We start from the raw sequence: 25,076 nt of genomic DNA on the forward strand, positions 1-25,076 counted from the left end.
GCAAAATGTCAGGTCCCATTCCCTCCTGGAACAGGGAAAACCGTGTCTACCCAAGGAAAATCCATCCTGTATCCCTCCTTAGAGTTTCTGCAGGATCCCGGGGAGGTAAGGTGTGAAAAGTGGTTTGTGAATGCTGAAGTGCTATAAAAATGGTTAGAACGATGATTACACATTACAGTTTAGGGCAGCTGGGACAGAAGCTGGGGTGAGGTGAAGGTCTAGGCTCCTGCCTCTCAAGCCTCTCTCAGAGTCATGGGAGCAGGGTTGGGAGACAGAACTGATGAGGAGACCATGCATTTTGTGTTACTTGGAGTCAGCTGGAGTCCAGCAAACTCCCCAGGTCCTTTTCCACCCTGGACTCTGGCATCCATCTGTCCATTCCATGAGCACTTCACGAGGGCCCTTCCAAGCTGGGCGCCGCCATGGATGCAGGGGCTGGAGGGGGCAGGAGGACAGCCTCATGGTGCTTACTGTCTAGAGGTGAGATGGTTGGATAGGCAGTTGACAAGCAAGGCACACTGCCAGCAAGACCTCTTCTGCGGAGTCGCCCATCGCATGCCAGGCCTGCCCCTTTCAGTGGGTTCAATTCCCCCAAGGACTGTCTTATTTTCCTGCATAGCCCCAGCACCTGATGCAGGGCCCCACACCTAGAAGGTGTTTGATAAGTAGGTGTCAAATTGGACCAGCTCAGTGAAAGCTGACTTCTGTGCAGTAGAACCAACCCACAAGGTTTTTTTTTTAACATTGTATAGGAAATAAGGAGTTGAGGATTGCATCTTTTCAGGCAGTTTTTTTGAAAGACACAGCTCCTGGGTTCTGAGGAGATGGGAGGGCCCATCCGCTGCCCTCATCCCTCACTGTCGTGTGCACTGCAGTGGACCCCAGCTGCTCTGGGGCTAACTCTCCCTGCAGGTGGCCTCTGTGCTGTGGGCTCTGACAGCTTCCACCCTGCAGGCTTTTCTTCTGGCCACTGGGATCTGAGCTGGGGCAGCTGCCCTGAAATTGCTCAAGTGGGTATTTCCTCTGGGTTCCCATCACTTTCCTGCTTACCCAGAAACCAGCATGCTGAGGGCAAAGCCGGGGGCTGCTGTTGCCAGTTCCTAGGTTCCTGTGGCGGTTTTCCAAGTGGGATCAGAGCGACGCTCTGTTGCCTTTTGTGCCTGGTGCAGCATCTGAGCCTTCTCTGCCTTCACGGGCAGCCCTCTGGCCACACCCTTATCACAGCTTTCCCTGGCCCCGTTTCCTCACCTCCCAGCACCGGTCGTCAGACTGCTCTTTCTTTAGAAAGGCAGCACTTTTTATATCACTCCTGCGTGCAAAAATACTTCTTACATCCGCCCCCTCTTATCTGCAGGGTAAAATCCAAGCTCTCTTCCTTGGCATTGGAGCTTTCTACCCTCTTGAGTGTCGCCTCCTCCTCCTCCTCTCTCCAGCGTGGCATGCCAGCTCACCCACCCGGTGGCTCCTCCCGAAATACAGTCTGTATCTCCCAGCCCCCTGCCTCCCTGGAAGCTTTCCCCACATCAAAGCCCTCTTGCTTTCTGATGCTGGCAGGGTCTGTCTGTTGGAAGCCAACTGTAACTTTGCATTCTGTTACTTTATCTGCACCGTCTCACAGCATTCATCCCTTTCCCCGTATGTGCACAGAACATGTGCCACCGTCTACATATGCAGACATGCATGTGTGTATATGTATCCTGGAGGCTATTCATCCCAGGGCCTCAGGCTTCTCCCCGAGCCCACCACCCCACTGGGAGGCAGCTCTTGGCTTCTTTCTGAGCTCCTGCACAGAATCCACTTGCATGGCAAGACTGAGCACTGCAGATTTACTGAAGAGTCTGTCAGGGAGCCCAGGAGGATGACACGTCATCAAGTCTATCGCAGGCAACTGAACATCCCCACCAGGACGCCGCTCATACCCCGGGATCCTCTCTCAGCGTGGAAGGGCCCAGCAATGGATGGGGAGCTGGAACTGCGCCTGGGGTGCTGTGTGGCTCTTCCTGGACCAGCTACTTGCTCAGGTTTCCAGGTCTCAGGTCACTCAGTTAAGCAGGCCACATCCCAGAGAAATCCCGACTGTGGTCAGAGTTCTGCTGTGCGCTGCTACTGACACTCCTGGAAGCACCTTACTAGTGGGCTTGGCTGTTCTGCCCTGACCTGGACACCTGAGCAAGTAGCTGGTTCAGGAAGAGCCACACAGCATCTTCCTGGAGGGGTGCCAGTAAGACCAGTACCAAGGAGTACTAGTGAGACCAAAATCTAGTACCCCTCGGAGCCCACGGCACACCTTTGCAGTCAGTAGCTGTTGATGAACATGGAGTTGTTTACTTTTGCTCCACCATCATGGTACTTGTGCTTGAAGAAACAAATGCAATGTTTGGCCAGGTGCGGCGGCTCACACCTGTAATCCCAGCACTGTGGGAGGCCGACACGGGTGGATCACCTGAGGTCAGGAGTTAGAGACCAACCTGGCCAAATGGTGAAACCTCATCTCTACCAAAAATACAAAAGTTAGCCGGGTGTGGTGGCACATGCCTATAGTCCCAGCTACTCGGGAGGCTGAGGTAGAAGAAGAATTGCTTGAACCCAGGAGGCAGAGGTTGCAGTGAGCCGAGATTGCGCCACTGCATTCCAGCCTGGGTGACAGAGCAAGATTCCATCTCAAAAAAAAAAAAATGCAATATTTATTCTTTCCCCTCATCTTCCAAGCTGAGATAATCATCACAACCAGCATGGAGTAGGTGCCTGCAATGTTCCAGGCCCTGTTGTAGGCACCAGGCACCCTTCAGCTCACTTCGTCATCACCACCAACTCCAGAGTGGACCGACAGAGAAGCTCATTGCTTTCCCAGGATCTCACAGCTAGTGAGTGGCAGAGGTGGGATTTGAACCTAGCCGTCTTGGTCCAGAACCTGAGCTCCCAATGGCTTTGCAGCAAGCACTAATCGACATAGAGTCATCATCGGTGTCCACGCGGCATTGTTTCTAGGACCTCCCAAGGAGACTCACATCCGAGGATGCTCAAGTCCCTGATACAAAATGGCATGACATTTGCATATAACCAACACACATCCCCCGTGTGCTTCAGATCATCTACTTAGAGTTCTTATCATCACTATAATACCTTGTGCAATGCAAATGCTTTGTAAATAGTGGTCATCCTGTGTTGCTGAGGGAATAATGACAAGGAAATCTTGTGCATGTTGAACACAGACTAAGCTTTCTCTGAATATTTCAATCCCTGGTTGGTTGAATTCACGGATGTGGATCCCACGAATATGGAGGGTCACCTGTGGAAACCCGTATTTCAGAGTTGATTTGGGTGAAGCATCTTCCCGCCTGGGCTTTGTGGGAGCTCAGCAGGAGAGCGCTTTCTTCTCTGCCATGGCAGCAGTTTCAGCTGGTGTGGTCCCTCCAGGGCCTGGTGGGCACCGACTCTTGTTTGCAGCAGCAAGCCCTGTGAAAGCCTGACGGCTCAGCATCTCAGCGTGGCGTTTGCTGACCTGGCATCAATGCTGTGATGCTGTGGGGTCAGGGTGGTTGTGTTGGAAGGGAGGTTCTGGAACAGCAGCTGTCCTCCCCACCCATGCTTCTGCTGACAGCTGCTTGGGGAGACCTTCCTGGGAGATGCTGTCTACATGGCCTCCTGCAGGTCTCTGTGGGGCTGCTGAGGCAGGAGGCAGCTGAGCCCCCTCTAGGAAAGGGTGTGCCCCTCCACCCACACCTGCCCCTGCCTCAGTCCACTGCCTACAGAGAGTGAGTGGAAGAAGATGTGAAGTGTCACCTGGAAGCTGATACACATTCAAGTGAGTTCATCCAGACTTCTAGAACCTTCCTGAGCTGTGGTAACCATGGAAACTGGGCACTGGATCTGCCAACTGTCAAGCCCAGGGCATCCTCTGAACTGGAAACAGGCCCCTCAGTCAGTGGCAGCACAGCCAGCTCTGGAAATGGCACAGCCAGGGGCCTTGAACGAGAGAGGAGTCCTGCAAGCTGACGCTGCCCTGCACCCCAGCATTCCCCGCTACCACCCACGAGCAGTGTCCCACCTGGGAAAGAGGGAGCCATGTTTGTCTCACCAGGAGCTGTAGCAACACGTTCTCTTGAGAAGCACCGAGCTTTGAGCAAGCCCTTTGACACCTCTGGGTCTCAGTTTCCCGATCTGTGCAGAGGAATGCGGTCAGGACCAGTGATCCTCAGTCCTGGCTGCACATTGGAATCACCTGGGAGGGGCGTGCTTTAAAAGATGGCAATGCTGGGGCTCCCCGCCAGGAGACGCCATTCGTTTGGTCTGGAATGTTCCACGGATGGACACTTTTGGAAGCTCCCCAGGGGGTTCTGGCATGCTTCCAGGCTGAGAAGCACCGGCTAGGTGACCTCTGAGGTGGGGTCCACTTACAAGGGATGCACAGTAGTTAAATGCAGAAGGGCTGAGAGAGGTCATCATTTTCCTTAGTGTGCCTTTGGGATCTTGGATGCAGCAAAAGTCGATTTATGAGCCGCAGCTAACATGTGATCTGCTCTCTCCTTTCCCTCAGAGCTTCCTTCTGAAAACCACACAGTGAGCCCAGACCAGGCGCAGCCCTGAGCTCCACTCCGCTCTGGGCTGCAGCCACTGTGGGTGGACCTGGACCAGGAGCTCAGTTCATGACCAGTGAATGAGCCCACTGAAGCCACTTGCAAATACTTAACTGTGGGAGGACATTGGGTTGTTTTTATTTTATTTCCAAAGGTGACAGTGTGAATGAGTTAGGAATGTGGCTCTTCCCAGATTTGAATTCCAGGAGCGCTGTTTTCTGTAACAGACGCATAACCTTGAGGGAGGCCCTCCCACCCTGTGACTCCTCTTCCCCATCTGTGAAAAGGGCGATGAGCTGTGAATCGTGCTACCCAGATTTGATCCCGCCGAACGTTCTTTCTGCTGTGTGATAGGTAACTGAAGCTCACATCCCTGCTGCGGTGGGAGGGGGTTGTTCGAGAGGACCTCGCCTCCTCTTTTGTTCCTTGTGGTTGACTTTTGAGTTTTTGGGGCTACTGTTTCTGGGGGCTTCTTCCCAGAGCTTCCTGACAGAGAAGTGACAGTGCAGCTTCTTTCTCAAATGTTGCCCTTTATTACCTGCTTTACCCTCGGGGCCCTAGAATCATTTTTCTTAGTCGTCATTTGCGTCGGGCCAGTCCCTGGCTGCCTGATGAATGACCAGCCACATCTCATTGCACTCTGCGCCGACTACACACCACCTCTCGCCTGGGCCTCTGCTTGGCCTGGGATGATTTATGGAAGTCGAAGGCAGGATGACTCCTAATGACCTGTGTGAACCAGGACCCGGGGCGGGCGCAGCTGAAACGCTGGAATACTCGATAATTAAATGCCTTCTGGGGTTGGGTGTGTGTTTTCAAGGCTCAAGAAAGAAACATACTACAGCTTTCAGTAGAAATACAGGAATTGGCCAGGCACAGTGGCTCACACTTGTAATCCCAGCACTTTGGGAGGCTGAGGCAGTCGGATCACGAGGTCAAGAGATCGAGGCCATCCTGGCCAATGTGGTGAAACCCCATCTCTATTAAAAATACAAAAATTAGCCAGGCATGATGGCCTGTGCCTGTACTCCCAGCTATTTGGGGGAGGCTGGGGCAGGAGGCTGGGGCAGGAGGCTGGGGCAGGAGGCTGAGGCAGGAGAATCGCTTGAACCCGGGAGGCAGAGGTTGCAGTGAGCAGAGATTGTGTCACTGCACTCTAGCCTGGTGACAGTGCAAGACTGTCATAAAAAAAAGGAATTGAAACCCCCCAACTCCCCTGCATCAATGGCTTGAGGTTATTATATATTTTTCAATTATACTTTCCTGTATATTATGGTTTACAAACACATTTTATTTTAAACATTTTAAATGTCTAGCTTTTGCAACCCCAGGTTGGCTGAGCAGGGGTATGTGAATGAGTCCATCTTCTCAGATTTTGAACAAGTTACTCAATGTCTATTGAGCCTCAGTTTCCTCATCTATAACATGAGGATAAGGATACAGTATTCATACAATTTGAGAATTACATCAAAAATGTGGGGGGCATGATGTAGGTGATCTGGAAATCTTGGGTCCACTTTCCTTTGGCCAAATCTTTACTTAGGTTTGGCTAATTTGGTGTCAAACCAGGGAAACTTCCAACTTCTAGGGAAAGGCAGCCCTGGACTTACACCCTCATCAGTCTACGCAACGATGCCTTTGGGGCCCAGTGCCACCATCCCCAGCCTGCCTCTGCGGTCAGTGGCAGGGCCTTGCTGCTGGCAAGGTCAGGCTCTCCTTGTGCCCACCTCAAGCAGAGGCTTCTGTCGTCAAAGTAGAAGATCTGTGAGGCCTTCTGTGCACTTCACAGAAGTGCTCTTGGGGCTATGACTCTATTTCCTGCAAGAGTGACCTCAATACCCATCTGGACATTGCCTTCTCTGCCCCCCACTCCCTCACTCCTGCTTCTGGGATCTCCTCCCAAATAAACCACCTGCATTCCTGCCCGGGTCTCAGGCTCTGCTTTTGAGGGAGCACAATCCGAGACAGGCAGCTTTTAGGAACTTGCAGAGTACCAGCCTTGTCCTTGGGTGAGTCACCCTGCTCTGAAGGCAACCTGGTTCTCCTCTGTGTCCTGGGGGAGCGGTGAGGGGGCTGTGATATGAGGGAGAACAGCCCAGTGCCTGGGGTCTGAGCGCTGGGGGCAGGTCCTGGCTCCCAGCCTTCTTTGTGGTGGGCAGGGACCCAAGGCCTTCTGCTCCTTGTGGTTAAGCCCCACCCCTCTCCTAGTTGATTGGTTAACAGCCAGACACCTAATCCAGGCCAGGAGATGGGAATTCTTCACTCTGAAACTCTGATTCTCTCTGCAGTTCTTCACTCTGATTCTCTCTGCATGGCACCCCCCACCCCAGCTGTTGGTGCATCTGTTCCCTGCCCAGTGAGAGAAGCCAGGGCAGAATAGGAAAGAAGTCCCAGCGCACGTGAAGCAGGAAGGTGGCAGGGCTTCTTGGCGGTGCTTGGGTCCCTGGCCGCTGCTGTGCGGAGCCAAGTTCAGCCCCCCTGGTGGCTGCACGCTCGTCCCTTGTTACAGGACTAGCCTCGCCTTCCAGTGTCACTCTTGCCTAGGCAACTTCAGTTTGGTTCCTTTTACAAGCAGCCAAATTGTGCATGCAGACGCGTAACCTGGTCTATCTCAGTAAAATCTACGGTTCTAGGTACAGTGTACTTCCCAGCAGGTAAGTGCAGCCTAAAAGGAACACTCAGGAAAAAGAAGAGAGGGAAGTAACCGAGATTGAGCTTCTAGAATGTTCCAGGCACTGAACTCACCTCCTGTGAGGGAATAGTGAATCAAACAGGAGACACTTAGCTGCAAGAAACGGGACATGTCCGACTAAAACAAGCACGTTTATTACGCACTCATCGGGGAGACTGAAGTGCTTGGTAGCTTGATGTTGCCACCGACCACTCAGTTGCCTTCCATACTTCAGAACCACCGTCTGCAGTTTCTTTCTTCCCGGTGGTCATTTCTGCCTTTCTTCCTGGTGGCCATTGCCTCATGTCACAAGGTGGCTGCTGTGGCTTCAGTCTTCACAACCATGTCCCAAGAAGAAAGGAAAAGGCAAACTTCCAACATACATTGGCCAGGTATGCCCACAAATGTGTCCTATGGTCATTCCTACCTGAGAGCCAAGATCCCTCTTTCCAACCTCTAGTCTAGGTGATGACAAAGGAGAAAGGAACTGGGAATAGCTGTGGGTTGGCCAATGAACTGTGTCTTCCCCTAGTATCATGAGTGCACATGATAGTAATAAGAACAAGCTGTGTCTGGGAATGGCAGGAACTGGATATGATCAAAGCTTAGAGTGTGTGGACAAAATGATGGGAAATGGTGATGTTGACAGGCAAGATGAAGGGGGGCCCGGCATGGTCCTGGGGTCCTGGCTCCTAAGGCAGGTGGACCCAGGAAGGGGATATTTCAGGACTAGATTTACGGTCTGGAAAGATCCCTCTGGCTGTTACCTGGAGGGTGGTTAGGAGGAGAGTTGAGCTGGAAGCAGGGGAGAGGCATTTGCAGTACCTGTCCTGTGTATTGAAGAGAATGCTTTTAGGTGCAGAATTTAGAGTAACTACTTTCTGAGCTACTTATTGGATCAAGGAAGTGACCGGACAGACAACTGAGATGAATCTAAAACTGATTCAAAATACAGGAGAATTTATCCTAGTGGGGAAGTAGACTATGAGATGGCACCTTCATCTGATTTTTGATTTGATGGAAATGGCTTATATTTGCATTTCTGTGTGCATAAGCAAATTCCAGTCTACATTAAGTTACTGACTCAGCCTTGTAAAACAAGCTCAAGGTTATCACGTCCAAGTGAGGTCAAGTACAAATAACTTTAGCAGAATAGTATAGGACATTATATTCTGTTAGTATTTCTAACAAATGAAAAATGAGAAGTGCCATCACATGCATTTCTTCAGATGGATCTGCTGGCTTTGTAAGAGAGGACATGGTATGCTGATATAGGTATTAAAAATTTAAACTGTGATAATTAATTTTAAGTGATGTATGCTTATTACAGAAAAACTAGAAGGTAGTAAAAAGCAGTTAAGAAGAAAACATTAAAACCCATAAAAACAAAATCACTATCAACCTCTTGGCTCATATTCTTTTTTATCCCTGTGGGTAAAGTTTCTATATAATATTCATAATCATAATCAATATAAAATTTTATCTACTTTTTCATCTAGTCTTGTAGGCATTTTTTCATGCTAACATTGTCTTCATAAACTTTACTTTTCATGATTCCATAATATAAAACTTTCTCAATTGTTGTTATTGAACATTTGGGCTGCTGGGTTGTATTTATTTATTTTTTTGCCATAAGAAATAATGTGATGATTATCATTGTCTGTAAATCTTTGTCTTCATAGAAGACTATTTCTTGGAGACTGATTCTCAGAAATGGAATTACTATCTCAAAGAGAATAAACGTTTTTAAAGCTGTTGATACCTATTGCTGGCTCAGAAGTTCAAACTTGTGAGAAATGTTAAATTAAACGCAGACAATGCAGCAAGAAAGCCTGCTTTCTGTATTCTCTCCCTTGGCAGCCTGGAGGTTTGGTCCCAACGTCTGTGGGCGATTTATTGCCTTATTTCTAAATAGGATCAATACAACCAGCAGCCCCAGTGTAATGAGATTCGAAGGGACCCCGACTCCTGAAGGAATCCATCAATTGGACCAGAATATTAAGAACAGCAAAAGTGAAAATGGCCCTAATGAATCTTGATATTGAAACAAAGATTAGGGCATTTTGAGAAGAAAACATTTTCTCTCATCTATATTTTCCTTACCTTGTGTGATTAGGAAGCTCACAGAAATTGAACAGGTTTATCTGTTTCATAGTATATGGTGTTTCTACACACTAGAGCTTGCTCTGACCCCCACTACCCTCGCTCAAAATGTATTCCCAGAATAGTCATTGCCTGCCTGCCATTGCCCAGGGTTTGTGCAGAGCACTAGGGATATGGTCTCCTCCTCATCAAGGAGCTATGGTCTGGTGTTTCCACCAGTTTCCCAGGATCAGATGCCAGCTCTGCCATTGCTAAGGCCTCTGAGTATCTCCTTTTAAAACCAGCCCTGTGAGGTGGGCATTATCATCCTCATTTTACAGATGGGGAAAATGAGGAAGAGATTAAGTAACTTGCCCAAGGCCACACAAGTAGTAAGTTCCAAAGCTGGTTGTATTAATAAAGTTTTATTTTCTATAGTTTGTGATGTTTTGCCATCTTGGAACCTTGTTGGCCAGAGAGAAATGGCCCCTGCCAGGGCTAGTACATTCCTAGGGATGGAAATGACTGCCCTGTGAGCATGCCTTTCATATGCAAACCAGGTGATCCAGAGCCTGGCAGGTTTCCAGCCTCCTCCGTTATCTAATACACCAAGCCAACATTTCCCCTGTTCCATGTCATCCCAGGCCCAGGTATCAGACAACTAGAGAACATGCAAAAATATAACCCAGTACATGCAAAAATTTTAAAACTCTCCAGTCCTAGGCATGCTCAGGCTTGCCTCCCCTGCCTTACCCATTTCTTCCCACAGAACCCACAATCAAGGCTTTGGGCTAGGCTGTCTTCACACTCCTCTGCCTCCTGCTTCCCTGTGTGGCCCTGCATGGCGTGGCATGCCTCTTCCTCTAGGGGACTGTGAGTAATAAACTCTTCTTTCAAACACAGCTGTCTCTATGTCAGTCACATTACCATACCTAATTAAAACACAATCCTGGGTGCATTTTGGAGCACTGGTGCACTCTTTTACCATCAGACCTCTTTTACAAGAACAGATATATTTCTTTGAAAGTAATTTGTTGGAAACACTGATAATGCTTTGTTCACTGATCCCAGCTCATTTTCTTTAGAAAGGCCTGTCTACTGAAGTTATAAAAATGTTTTCCTCATTCCAGTTCTTTCCTATCACTTTTGCAAAACTGGTATCCTGCTCTCATTCATTCATCCATCCATTTATTCACTCTTACATGCATGTCTTCCCTAAATAAACACACACACACACACACACACACACACACGCACAGATTGGAGTGCCGGACTGGAGCTGGCTCTTCCTGGCTTTTGAGAGCCAATTGCATGCATCTCTTACCAACATATCAGTGGCTTAAAATCAGCCATAGTGGGAGTGTTTACACCACAGAAATTTAAAAATGCCAAAAATCAGGTCTTTTTTTTTTGAGAGCCAGTTGTTAAACATTTTCTAGCTCACCATTGTGGCTCTCCATTTCCGCTTCCCACCAGGGCCTGAGAACAGCAAGTTTCTTCTTCATCTTTTCACCTGGGGCAGGCCAAATGGATCCCACCACTTGGGAAGGTGAAGCGGGCCAAGCTGGGCCTTTCTGCACGTTTTCTCATTCTGAGGAAACTGTAGGCAGCCAGGGAACCAGGCTCACCTATCTGAAGAGAGGCCCCTCTCTGTAAAGGGATCCCTTGCTGGGGTTTTAAGTGGCATGTGAAGCGTTCCCTCCATGGCTTCACACGCATTCCAGCAAGTCTCACTGTAACTTCATTCATGAACGAATTCCCCATTAGTTAGAGCTGTCTATGAAGCAGGCTCAGGCTTCCCTGGCACAACTGGTGGGCCCCCCAGCAGAGGGCACATCCAAGTTTGGGCAACCATCCACCACAGATGCTCGATGCGGGGGTTCTGGTTTTGAGAAAGGCCAGAAAACCCCGCAAGTTCAGAAGGCATAGAAAGACTTCAGAAGGCATAGAAAGGGAAGAAACCCATTGGTTCTGATGAAACATCTGTTAGACAAATAGGGACATGGTGCTACTTTCAAATTCAATAGAGAGGCATCTCCTGCCCCACTGCCAAAAAAAAAAAAAAAAAATAGACAGAGAGCACCTGAGAGTAGGGACTTTATCTTATTTCCCCTCAAACACCAAAAAAGCTTCTTGCCCAGGGCTACACACATTGAGGATGCTTGATGAATGCTGGCAGGGGATGAGGCAGAGAGGGCATTGGTTGAGGAATAGGGGAGGCCACTCCAATCTCAGCCATGATTGAGGGGGTTGATTATTGTGGGGTCATTTTCTCTTTGGAAATCTGTTTCCTCAACTGATTATACAAGGACACACTCTAGATAATTCCTCTGGAATAACTAGCATGTTAATCAAAAGCACCACAATTCACACCAATTCTGTTTATAACATAATGTGTATCATAAGCGTAAACATTACATAAAATATAAAAATTAGTGGGCCAGGTGGAGCAGATCGACCAGATTCTTAAATTCTGAAGCTTTTTGAAAGGCTTAAATGTTAGATTTCGTTCCCTGTGAGAAATGCTAACTATTCCCTGAGGAAATCTGTTGGATCCAGGTTGCATCCAATAAAAATCACATTAAGTTGAACTGGGTTTAACGTGTGCTTGGTCAGCACCCCGCTGTTTACACTTTCTCAAGAACAGTTGCTTTTGGGGTTGTTTCACATGTGTTTCTCTGTGTCTTGCTTACAAGCATAGGCCATGAAGTCTGACAGATCTTGTTTAAAATCCCAGCTCCACTAATATTGCTAAAATTGTCACACTACCTAAAGTGATCTACAGAATCAACGCAGTCCCTATAAAAATACCAATGCCATTGTTTACAGAGATAGAAAAAAAATCCTAGAATTCACATGGAACCATAAAAGACCTCAAATAGCTAACACAAGCCCGAGAGGGAAATAAAAGCTGGAGGCACCACACTCTCTGACTTCAAAATATACTACAAAACCGTAGTAACCAAAACAGCATGTACTGGCATAAGACATATAGATCAATAAAGCAGAATAGAGAGCACAGAGACAGACCCACATATCTACAGCCAACTGATTTTCAACAGAGATGCCAAGAACTTACATAGGGGAAAGAACAATCTTTTCAACAAATGGTGCTAGGGAAACTGGATATTCTCATGCAGAAGACTGAAACTAGACCCCCTATCTCTCACCACTTATAAAAATCAACAATGGTTTAAAGACTTAAATGAAGACCAAAACTATGAAACTACTGGAAGAAAACATAGGAGAAACGGTTAAAGGACGTTGGTCGGAGGACACTCATAAGGAGCAAATATTTTATAGATAAGGCTTTAAAAGTGTGAGAAACAAAAGCAAAAATATGCAAATGGGATTATATCAAACTAAAATCTTTCTGCACAGCAAAGGAAAGAATCAACAGAGTGAAGAGACTGTAGAATGGGAGAAAATATTTGCAAACTATACATCCAACAATTATACATTTCTCCCATGCTACAGATTTGGATGTATATTTACAACTATACATCCAAATCTGTAGAATGGGAGAAAATATTTGCAAACTGTGTATCCAACAAGACATTAAAAGGAACTCAAACAACTCAACAACAACAACAACAAAAACAAGCAATCTGATTTTAAAATGGGCAAAAGATCTGGTTGCAGTCAACAGCTGGATGATTTATTTCCCTCTGGGCACCTAACCCTGCTTTTGGTGGTCAAGGCCAGCGTACTCAGCCTGTAAGGAGGTCACGTGGCCCCTGCATGACTAGAAGGGTTTGAATTTCAAGAGACAAACTCAAAGAGGTAGGCAGGGCTAGACATGACAGGATATTCTGTAAGTCTTGCTAAGAAGTTTGGCTGCATCCTAAAAGCAGAGAAAGACACGTAGCGGTTTGAAGCAATGGGATGATGTCATCAGCTTCCCAGGAATTCTGGCTGCTGTGTAGAGTGGATTGAGTGGGGACAGCCTGAAGCAGGGAACCTGGTTAGGAAACTGTCCCTGTGGTCTAGCTAAAAGGCGCTCATAGGCTGGGCTGGGAGAATGGCCATGCATGGGAGTGACTGACAGAGCAGGTAACTCCCATTCTGTACTTTCCAGGCATTTTAAATCTGTGAAGTAGGTCAGGCTGGTTCTTTGATTTACAGATCAGAGAGAGAGAAAGGGCAGTGACAAAGTGGTCCCCAAGTATGACCTTCCCATGTCTGCTATGCATCCCCAGCGAAGCCTGCATGACCTTGGGGGTTAGGTGAATGGTGTCAAGGGCATTCGCGTATGTATTGGTCTCTCCTATCGGGCGGTGTTCTTGCATTGAGGAGCTTGTCTTCACAAAGGTCTGGAACTAAGTAGGGCACGGACTAGTGTTCCCATTTTTGCCCTCATTTTCTGATACCCCAGGGCTTTCCCCCTCCCCATCACATGGTCATCTCCCTGCCTGGAGTCACCATTGTCTGCTTCACACATTTGCTTCCTCCACTGGATTCTGAAGGGAGGCTGTAGCCTAGTCGCCACCAACTACCCAGGGCATATGAATGCCTGCTGTGGTTTTATAGAATTGTTCCATCACAGAGCCCACCAGTTAAAGTCAGAGGTCCTCTCTGATATCCCCACATGTGCAGTGCAGTGAGCTTCCTGCAGGTACCCCATATAACATCTCAGTCAGCTCTCCCAAGCAGACTCTTTATCTGACTCTCTTTAGCACACTGCTACTTCGGTTAACCCAGCATTTCCTTCTGTTCTGGCGTTATAGCTTACTTGCTTGTCTGTTTTACTCACTCAAATATGAAGCCCTTGAGGACACATGTGTCTGGGTTTTATTCATCTCAACATTCTCCATAGCCTTGAACACCTGGCATATAATAGGTTCTTGAAAATGAGCAAATAAATGAGTGAATGAATAAACAAGCAAATTAATGAATGAATGAGTGAGTGAATCAGTGAATGGTCAGCTCTTCTTGTTAAAAAGTGCTTCTTTACCTTCAGCTAAAATACGTCTCCTGTTAACCATCACTTTCTGAGCTGATTCTACCCATTGACTCCATGCAGAGCCCTCTCCTCTTCCTCACGGCACCTTCTCATATAGCGGAGCCTCAAGGATTTGCTTTCTGTCCTTTGAACATGCCAACCTGTTCCTGCCCAGCTTGACCCCACCTTAGGGTCTTTGCACTTTCTCTTATGGCCAAGCCCTTTGGCCCTATTGCTCTCTACAACTGGATTTTCCTTGCCATTTGGGTCTCAACTCAAATGTCACCTTCTCAGAAAGATCTTTACTAGCCACTCAATCTAGAGCACCCCTGCCCCCAACCCCCTTACACCTCTTTATCTCTCTGGGCTGAATTCTGGATGATTCTGGATGATTTCCTCGGATCTGCCTTTCAGTTTGCTAAATCTGCCTTCATCCATGTCTCGTCTGCTGTTAACCTGCCTGTAGAGGTCTTCTATCAGTTATTCTATTTTTCATTTATAGAACATATATGCAAATATCATGATCACTAATATTTTAAAGTCTTCTTTTAGAATTCCTATTACATGAACAACTCCCCCATCCCTTGCAAAGTGATCTATTCTATTTATTGCATCTGCTGATTGTCTCTCAGATGTTTATCTGTAATTCCTGTGATATTTTTAGATGCAATTTTATCAGAAATTATCATCTTTTAGTGTCCCACATGGGTTTTGGAAGTGACCCTGTGGGTACTCATTATTTCTTAAACAGTTGTTCCATTAATTTACTGGAGAATGCAATATCTATGTGTTATCATGTATAATGTAGGGAAAGAATGTTGCCTTCTTGTGTTTGAGATCACTCACCTGCTTCTAGTGACCGCTACTACAAGTTTAACTTGTTGCTTTGTCCTCACAGTGGAGCATCACTCAATGCAGCAGTACCCAGATGTCAGGTACATATGAGCTTAACACATAAGACTCCCCTTCAGCTTAATGCATGAGCATGGAGCTCACTGGAAACACAGATTTCCAAGATCGGCCTCATGAACACTGAATTCATAAATCTGAGATTAAGCCTAAGAATCTGAATTCTTATAAAGCTCCCCAAGGGATTCTGATTTATATATAAGTTTGGATACCATTGATCCTATAAGCTTTGAGGATTTAAATTTGGTTTATTTTTGTCTTGCTTATTCCTACCCCAGAAAAGGATTTGAAGCTGTGTACCTATAGACAGATAAAAATACATTTTGAAAAGCAGACTAAAGACACCTACACGAACAATACCCTGAGCAAGTGAGACCTGACCTTGCTTCGTGACCACAGAAACATGAGGTGAAGCTGCGGTTGACTTCTGCACCAACACCCTTGGGGTGGGTGCAGCCACGAGCTGTGTGCGAGCCATCACTGCCCAGCTCTGAGACTCTCAGCATTGCAGCAAAGCCTGGCTTGGCAGAATCAGTCACGGGGCAACTGTGGAACTGCAAAGGGATGCTGTGCACAGACAGGGTTTTAATTTTCCTAGGGTCCCTCTCTGCACACTGTCACATTGCTCAGATATGTTTCTTATCTCTGGCGCTTCCATGAAGGCTCTTCTTGGCAAACTAAGCTCTGTAGACCCGCTCTCCACCACTCACGCCGTACTGAGCCCCTCCCAGCCTGTATTCTCTCATACTTCTTGGCTTCTGCCCAAGCTCTTTCCTCTGCCCAGAAAACTCCTGTTTATCTCCAAGACTTCTCAAATGTCATCATCTCCAGACAGCCTTTCTTTCACCCTCCTTCATTTTCTTCCTTCCTTTCACCCTTGCGAAATCATTTTTTGAGTCCTTACCATGTCTGGAGTTCCCGCTCCCATCTTCCCTCCACACCAGCATCTGTCACACGGCCAGCCGTCACAGGCTCATCTGCCACATCACTCTGCGTCTCTATTTTCTTCACACTGGCTTCACCTGCTCCCTCCCTCTCTCTGCAGGGCTTTTGCACAGGCTGCAGGCTCCTTCCCTGGCACCCTGACACCGACTCCTGCTATCCCCACCTCCGCTGTTACTCCTCCTCCTGCACAGCAGCACCTGAGACGTGCATTTGTTTTGTGATTCCTATGTCACACTGTGTAACCTGAGGATGGCAAGCAGGACATCCCCTCTGTGTAGAGCGGAGCCTGCCACACAGCAGGTGCCCCACCACCTTTTGTGGGAGGAACAAATGAAGACGTCCCAGAGCAGCCCAATTTGCCTCCTCCTTCTCCAGTTGTTCTCAGCCTTCTTTTGGCCGTTGGCCCCTTTGAGAAGCTCCCAAAAGCTAGAAACCCTCTCTACACAATGTGCACGAATGCTTACTTACATAAAATCTCCATATCATTTCAAGGGTGTGAAGCACCCCAAATAAAGACAGCATTACCTATTAATTACAAGGTAAGATTCTTTTCTGAAGAGCAGCTGATGAATTGTATGATAGACATCTTGCAATATAAGTCCACCACATGTGGAATTTAAAGTGGGTTTCCCAGTGACATAAAGGCGTGTATATGTGGATGGCTTCATGTAGAAGCCACTCTGGTTGCTATGTTCCCTTTAAGAACCAATTTCCCTGATTTTGTCATTGCAGAAAGGAAGACAGCACAGAAGCAAACACAGCAAGCTGGAAAATATTTACATCCTTCTCAACGGACAGAGAAGAGGTGGCCCACCATGGTTCACGATCCTTTCCAGAGAGCCAGATTATAAGCCAAGCAACCATCTTCCTGTCTCAGGTCACTAATGGGGAATATTTCTACTCTGTATGATGCCAAGCAGGGAACCCAAGAGATGGCTGCTGACCGTAAGAAGCCCACATTTATTGGCATGGGTGAGTGGCAGGAAGCTGGGTCTGGAGACCCAAGGACCCAAGGACCTGTTGGCTCTGCTGCTCCGACGCTGGGTCACTGTGCACAAATAACTCACCTTCTTCCAACGTCCTCTTCATCTGTTTGAGGGTCCTATGCCTACTTGACAGTTTTGACAACCAAGTGAGCTAATGGCTGGGAAAGTGCCTGAATACCATAAGATTCTCCCCAAACGTTGGGGGCCTTGCTGTGTTTGTGAAATGCAGTTCCTTCGTCTTAGGGACTTCACTAACGGTTGTTCAGGAGCACACTCTTGCCGTAAAGACGCATGGATTTACCATTCTGCATAGCTTCTATCCAAGATGGCTGATGAGGGGATGGTAGGATCAGGGTTTTAAAAAATAATTGAAGTGGTTATTTTGATATTATAGAACTCCTGCAGATGCTTGGGCTAAGATGGAGTTCTCAACTTGCACGAAAAGTTGCATGCAAGTGAACTCTTTCCTAAGGAGAAGGAGCATGGATTTCATCTGATTTGCAAATAAGACTGGTAGACAAACACCCGAGCAGCCAAGCTCCCTTAGTCTAGGCAAAAAGGGCTCTCTCAGGAAACCCAGAGACCAACTCTGCCTCCAACTTGCTGGTGACCTTAAGGCTGCCCCTTGGCTTCTATCTGCCTCGGCTCCTTATCTGTAAAATGGGTGTAGCACAGCCTTCCAGTTGCTGAGCTCCTACTGAGACACCGGCTCTGGCCAGGCAGGAAGCTTCCAGACCCAGCCTCCTTGCTTCCAGAGTAAGTGAAGAGCTCTTCTTCTCTCAAACATATCACTTCAGGCAACTTGTGTCCAGGAGTTGTACCCAACTGACCACAGCACCCCAAAGTGCCCAGGCATGCAGCCTCATTTCAGCTCCTTTTGCTGGACAGTTAATGAGCATCACAGCCCACTTGCTGTGCTTGGACCCAGGAGAGTCTGCTTCCTGTGACACCATTTCCCTGTAAACTGCAGGGCTGTGAGGCCCGCTTACACTGACAGCCAGGGGCCTGGCAGGGACCTGTGAAATCTCAGTACCACCCAGGAAGATGCAGTGAAAAGCCAGCTGCTGCACGGGGAAACCTCAGTGAGCCGCATGTTTTCCTGCCCCGGATGCTGTGAGACAGCGAGTGGTGGCCGGAAGTCAGGCCTGGCGAATGGAGTTGGCCGCGGGTGTCTCAGATCTCCGCAGATCCTGGGGCAGTGGTCGGTGCTGGGTGAGCAATAGTCAGGCCCCACACCACGTTACAGACCTTAGAGAATTTCCAGTCCACAGCGGGTACTGGCGGCCCTTGGGCCAGATTCGGCCCACAAATGTATCACATTTGGCTTACATTTTATGTTTTTCTAATTGTGAATGCACTTCGTGCCAGTGAGCTGGATACTTAAAAATGGTTAAGAAGGTATGTTTCTCTAAAACCCTAAAACGTATCTTCTTAACCATTTTTAAGTATTGGTTCAGTGGCTCGGAGTGCATTCACACTGATGTGCAGCCATCACCTTCATCCATCTCCAGAACCTTCCATCTTGCAAAACTGGAACCACTATATTCATGAAACACTCATTCCCCACTCCCCTGTCCTACAGCCGCGGGCACCCACCCTTCTACTTTCTGCCTCTGTGAATCTGAACACTCTAGGACCTCGTATGAGTGGAATCATACAGTCAGTCATCTGACTGGTTTATTTCACTTAGCACAATGTTTTCGAGGTTCACGTGGCAGCATGTGTCAGAGTTTCTGTCCTTTTTATGGCTGAATAATATTCCAGTGTGCAGATGGACCACATTTTGTTTATTATCCACGCACTGATGGACCTTTGGGTGGCTTCTACCTTTTTGGCTATTGTGAGCATTACTCCTACAAACACAGGTGTACAAATATATTCCTATGTTGCATTTTTTAATATTGGAGTTAGCAAGTGGTATTTAAAAACCAAGAGATTTCATACACAAATCTGGATTTCCGGCTTCTCTTAGAAACTCAGTGTATCTGACAGCATGGGGCCTCTATCTTCCTGGCCGCAGTGAGAGGTGAATGAAGCCAGCTCACTCCCTCCCCTACTGAGAGGCACCCCTGCCAGTGGACCACAGGGCCCCGACTCCTTTCCCTCCACTCACTGCAAAACCTGCCTGGGTTCCACAGTCTGTGGCTTAGTGACACCTCATCCACTCAACACCCTCACATTATGGACAAAAATGCGGAGGCCCAGGGAGGAAGGGTGGCTGGGGCTCGAGGTCTCACAGGCCAGAAAGCGCTACAACAGCTGAAATGCAGGAAGGGCCTGCAACTGGGCATTGCAAAGCCTTGGTTCTACTTCCAGCTCTGCCACCTGCCTTTCCCAGGGACTGGGACAAAGCCCTTCAACTTTCTGAACCTAAATTTCCTCTTTGGATGAAAATGGGAGAAATGACACCTTCTTTTGCAGCCTCATGACGTACTGTGAAGACAGAAGGAGATGATGAGCAGTCGCTGTTGAATAAAGTTGAGATGGAAAGGGGCGTTACTAAAAGCACAGGTCATGTCAGGCAACCTGGCATCTGGGGGTCTGTTTCCTCATCCGTAAGACAGGAAAGGGGGCCACACCTTTCCCCACAGGGCGATTCCTAGGATCAACTGAGGCAGAGAAGGAAAAGCATCCAGCAGAGGGCTTGGCACCCAGCAGATGCTTCACAAATGCTACTTTCTAATAAGTAAGGTCACATCCAAGGATTCCAAATTCCCTTCCTGCAGAACACAACCCAGCCAGAGGTGTAACATCATGGGAGTGACCGGCTTCAGGGTCTATTGGCCTGATTTCAAAACCGAAGCTGGACATTTTAGCCACTGAGGGCACTGGGCAGGTGAGCCCGTCTCTCTGATCTGCAAACTCTTCCATTGTTTAGTGGGGAAAATATCACTGTCCTTGACAGCTCAGGGGGAAATGAGAAATGGAAGGTGCTTTGCACACAGTAGACACTCAGTAAGGCTAATTCCTTTCCTTGCCTTCCTGAGTAGAAATCTGTTTTCTGGGTTAAAAAGATGACATGTTTTCCAAATATCTTCCAAAAATCAAAAAATAAAAAACGGAACAAGGAAAAGTATGGTTTCCAACTTCCCACTGAGGTTTGTCAGTCACCAGGTTTCATTTACTCATTCAAGGAACAAGCATTGATTGAGCACCACTAAGCGCAAGGCTCCACACGAGGCCCTGGGGTTCTAGGAGAGAACAGACTAGACCATCGTGCTGCCCTGGTGGGTGGGCGTCCGTATGAGTCTGGTCAGTTGCTCCATGAGTACTCATTCAGTGCCTCTTCTGAGCTGACTTTCCAAGGGCCCTGGCTTTACCTGGAAGGCTCATCTATTGCTGCCTGTGTGTTTCCTGCATATCTGGACCCCACCCACTTCTCTGCCAGTTCCAGAGAACATACCTATCCTGGGTCCCAGACCTTTCGACACCATGGTCATCCTGCCCGCATGTGCTGCTTCTGTTATCCCCTCAGTCCTTTCCAGGGTCCCTGGCAAGGCCAGCGAAGCACTCCTGGGGTGAACCCATTGCACCCTGTGGGCCAGGTGTGGGCCCCAGAGAGCCTTGCCTCTTAGTTTACCTTTAGGCTTTGAATGAAATGGGAAAATGGATGGAAAGCCCTTTGTAAACTCTTAAGATTTACATGTTTACACAGGATCGGTGTTTTCTGACTTTTCCCTAGAGAGATGACAGAGACCATCCGATGTAGGAGAAAGAGGTTAGGGTTTAAGAGCGGAACAGCTAGGCTGCAACCTGGGTTCTGCAACTTATTAGCTCCGAGACCAGAGAAAGTGACATCCCCTCCTCAGTTTACTTGCTGGGTGAATGGAGGTAATAAAATACTCATCTCGGCACCTACTGTGCTCAGTAAAGGAAAAACTGGATAGGAAGGCATTTTGCAGAGGTATGTGTTGTATACTGTACTCATGTCATTAATTTAATGCACATTTATTATACACCTACTGTGTGCCATTATGAACAAGGTGATCTGTCATATGACAATTTGGAAGAAAGTCCACAGGCTAAGGGAGAGAAGAAATGCTTGTCAGATGGTTGCACTGCACATTCATAGATTATGATTAGCAACAGCCAGCAAGTTGGCATGGCAACGTTTCCCCATGAACTGCTAGGCACTGTTCTTAAAATAGGTATGTCGGAGGTGTGGCGGCAGCGGGGACACGCTGAGGCAGGATGGCTTGATTGCTCTGCAGACCAAAGTGGGCTGTTTGCTGAGAGTGGCCCTGCCATTGCTTCCCAGGCAAGCCAGCAGGGCAGTGATTCAGGTGACAGATCCGGAAACATCCATTGTTGGAGCTGGAGACGGTCTTAGACTTCCTGTAGTGTGAGCCACCTTCTTCTCCCCATTTTACAGGCGAGGAAGCTGATTCCCAGAGAGGTTAACAGACATCTGTGGTCCAGTGACAAAGCCACTTGGTTGCAGATGGGATTGAACCTGGTTTGGATGTCATCACGGAGTGTTCTCCAACTGTGCCATGGGGCCGGCTCTTCTGAATCAGAATTTTAGGTCTTGATCTGACGCAATTAATTTTCTAGTGGGCTACAATCTATGTGGCATCACCTAGCAATAGGTATGTGTTTAAGGAATTGTTTCATTTTGTGTGGAATTCTTGCCTGCTTTTCACCCTGGGGAAGCCCTGAATCCCAGGATATCTTGGAAACTCACCTACTTTTTGACTAGACACATGATTAAGCTTTAAATCTACTCTTCCATAGCCTTCCTTAGCTAGTTTCCCAGTGTGAAGTGAAGCATCAAAGCTGATCAAAGGTTTATGAATTGCTTTGCAATGAGGTTATTATATGACTTTAGTTACCCATCATTGCAGAAAACAGGCAACCCAAGTCCTTTCACAGATGAGTTCCTTTCTATTTGTTTTACTCAGCAATTTATTGAGTAAACTTTTATAAACTTGAGAGGAGCTTTTCACCTTCAGATTGTGAGCTTCTTTTAAGAAATTCACAGCTTCCCTCTGACTGCAGGGTTAAATTCCAGGTCTGAAATGTGAAACCTTTTGAGAACTCAGTCAACTTCTGAGAATAGGGTGCTAGACATTTCTGATATTTTAGACGCAACCTTTTTTCTCTGTTGAGGTAGTGCCATGCGGTGGAAAGGGCTCTGAGTTGGGATTCCAGCAAGGGTAGGAGGGGCTGCAGTCCTGCCACTTACCCCTTCCAGGTCATTTGAAGGATATAAAGACTGCATTCTGCAGTGATGATTCTTCACCCTGGTTGCATGTTGGACTCACCTGCAGAGCTTTTTAAAAAACCGATGCTCAGGCCTCTCTCCAGGCCACTTAAATCAAGTTGTCTTGAGTGGGGCCCTGGGCAGAGATCATTTTGAAAAGCTTCCCAGTGATTCTAATGGGCAACTGGGGAAGAACCATGGGAATACACTCACATAGTCTCTTTCAATTCTCCCATTCCCTGTGCTAATTAAATTCTAAAATGCTACTGTGGGTTTCTTCTATGTTAGACTCCTATTTATTTTTGCTCCTAGCTAGGAAAGAAATGTGTCCTCAGAGTCGAAAGGATGAAACGTCGTATCTTTGGAGTATTTTTGGCCATGAGTTGGCTTTGCAACTCTACCCTCAGAGGGCCTTTTAAACAGCTGATGGTTCTTATGGAAATGAAATGCATGATGTAATACTGCATGGAGCTCCACGTGGCAGATCCTGGAGCTGAGCTTTTGGTGACAGTTCCATGAAAGTTCAGATCATATAACTGGATGGGACAATAGACACACTCAATGAATCTCTTGGGTGGTACAGTTGTTTGCATCCTAAACTCCAGAATATCCAAAAAGAGATATTCTGTGATCGATACATTTACCAGTTGGGTAAGCAGACACAAGTAGATTTGTCTTTGGCATGTGCACCAATGGCCAACTGCATTTCTACCTGGCTTTGAAATAAATTATTTGAAGTTCTCTGGTGCCTTAAGGTGGTATAGAAGGAAAAGACCCCTGGAGTTTGTTAATATATTTAGTCTTCTTCTCTGTGTTACTGGATTTTCTAAAAGCAGATCATTTGTACCTTGGACCTAAAACCGCTTTCAAGAACTCAGTAGACTTGGGATTGAAGGACTGGGTTTTCCCTTTCCCACGCGAACTTCCCTAAATCCTACTCTGGCTTCAGAAAGCTCAGCTCCTACACAAGTCTGACTTCGGCATCCTTAGTGTAAACGTCTTGTATTGAGTCATGGAAAGACTAATGGAAGAATTGATAGCTCAAAAATGAGTTTTCTGCCAACAACATTTTTTTTCTGTCTCTGAAAACACCAGCAGGCTGTGTCCAAGAATGGGCTGATGTTCCCTTACAAGGGAAGAGAGAGACAAATGAATGGGATTGTTAAAAATGGCTGAAAACTTGATATGAACTTTGAGTCCATATTATCTTTTTAAAGTGATACAATACAATATTTGTAAATGGGACATTGAAAGTGATGGGGTAAAGGAATGCCTACGCAGTGATGTTCTAACCATTAACTCTTTAGTGGACAGGGACAAGGTCTGCACCTCACAGAAGTAGGAGAGTGAGTTATGGGCCCAGACACATGGCGGCTCTGCCACCAACGAACTGTGCAAGCTTGGACAAGGTACCTACCTCTCTCAGCCTCAAAGTCCTCCATGGAAATAGTGGGAAGGGGTGAGGAGTAAACAAATAGCAAGTTTCTTAAAACACTCAGCATGTCAGTGGATGCTGGGAGCCTTCCCTCACCCCTTTGAAAATGGGCTCTGCACAGACACATTTTGGTGGGAGGCTGGGGCCAATCCCACCCACCTGAGTTGGGGGAATAAGATGATCCCTTCCGCAGTTCAGGTTTGCACAACCAGCTTTTGCAGGGAAGGCAGGAAGAGGCGTGGGTGTTGTTGGTAGAGCGATAAGCAAGGCTTGCAATTTCACTTTGGTAGAACCACTGTGGTCTCCTTAGTTCTTCCAGGTTGAATCCTGGGCAGAGATCACATGAAAGCTGAGAAGCACAGATATCAGTTTAGAAATTGCGTATTTTCCCGCTGAATCCCAAATGCACAATAACTCTACACCTTGCGGTTGCATGAATCTACGAGGCTTCCTATGCACCCTCAGTAATAAACCCAAGACTCAGAATGTTGTCAGGCCAAGTCCTGCCCCTCCCTGGAGTGAGCCACCCTGCTTCACATGGGAGTGGTCCAGTAATACAACCTGAGCCTCCCCTCCGGAAGCTCTTTAGCAGGACCCTTCTCGGGTTCCGGGGCAGCGGTCTGTCCCCCGAGGCCTGCCTGCCATGAAGCCATCAGCCCGTGGAGATGTTCGTTGGATTCCCGACGGGTAGTGGGTCGGGCTCAACCCTCCCTTTGGGTTTTCAGGATTTGTAATGATCGCTCCATTTGTGTAAAATAGGCCGGCATTTTCTCTTGTTACTGAGATGTATTTTTCTATGTTAGTTAAATGTATAATTTGTGTAATTTTGTACATTAAAATGTATGCTTTTTCACAATTAAAGGGTCTTTTTTCCCTTTTGAATGTTTTATTTGTTGATGGCTTGTTCCAAAGTGTTGTCGACCCTGACATAACACAGAAAGGCAATGGATCTAGGACTCCCTTGATTTTTGGTGGGGAATAAATGCTTTTCTTGGTATTCAAATCCACTTTGCACAAATAATGAAAAATTTTCCTTTATAATCCATTATATATCTGTAGTAATTTCCTATTGCTGCTTTGACAGATGACCATGAACTCATTGGCTTAGAACAACTCACATTCATTATCTTGTAGTTCCGAAGGTCAGAGTCCTGGGCTAAAATCTCAAAATGTCGGCAGGGCTGCCTTCCTTCTGGAAGTTCCAGGGGAGAAACTGTTTCCTTGCCTTTTCTGGCTACCACAGATGCCCACATTCTTTGGTTTGTGGCCCCTTCCTTCCTCTTCAAATCTCTCTCGCTCTGACCTCTGCTTCTGTTCTCCAATCTC

At 47.2% G+C, this 25,076-nt stretch overlaps 1 protein-coding gene across 3 annotated transcripts in view; it reads left to right on the forward strand.

Moving 5' to 3' along the window:
• CUNH4orf50 (chromosome unknown C4orf50 homolog) overlaps positions 1-24,629 on the forward strand; it is a 119,467-nt gene extending 94,838 nt beyond the window's left edge. For all 3 annotated transcript variants that reach the window (XM_032254155.1, XM_032254154.1, XM_032254156.1), the window contains one exon: positions 16,859-24,629. The gene's annotated coding sequence lies outside the window, so the exon portion shown is untranslated. The remainder of the gene's footprint in view (positions 1-16,858) is intronic.
• Positions 24,630-25,076: the final 447 nt, after the last annotated feature.

Source organism: Sapajus apella, unplaced genomic scaffold (genome assembly GCF_009761245.1).
Source record: "Sapajus apella isolate SASKATOON/1434 unplaced genomic scaffold, GSC_monkey_1.0 scaffold85, whole genome shotgun sequence".
NCBI lineage: Eukaryota > Metazoa > Chordata > Mammalia > Primates > Cebidae > Sapajus > Sapajus apella.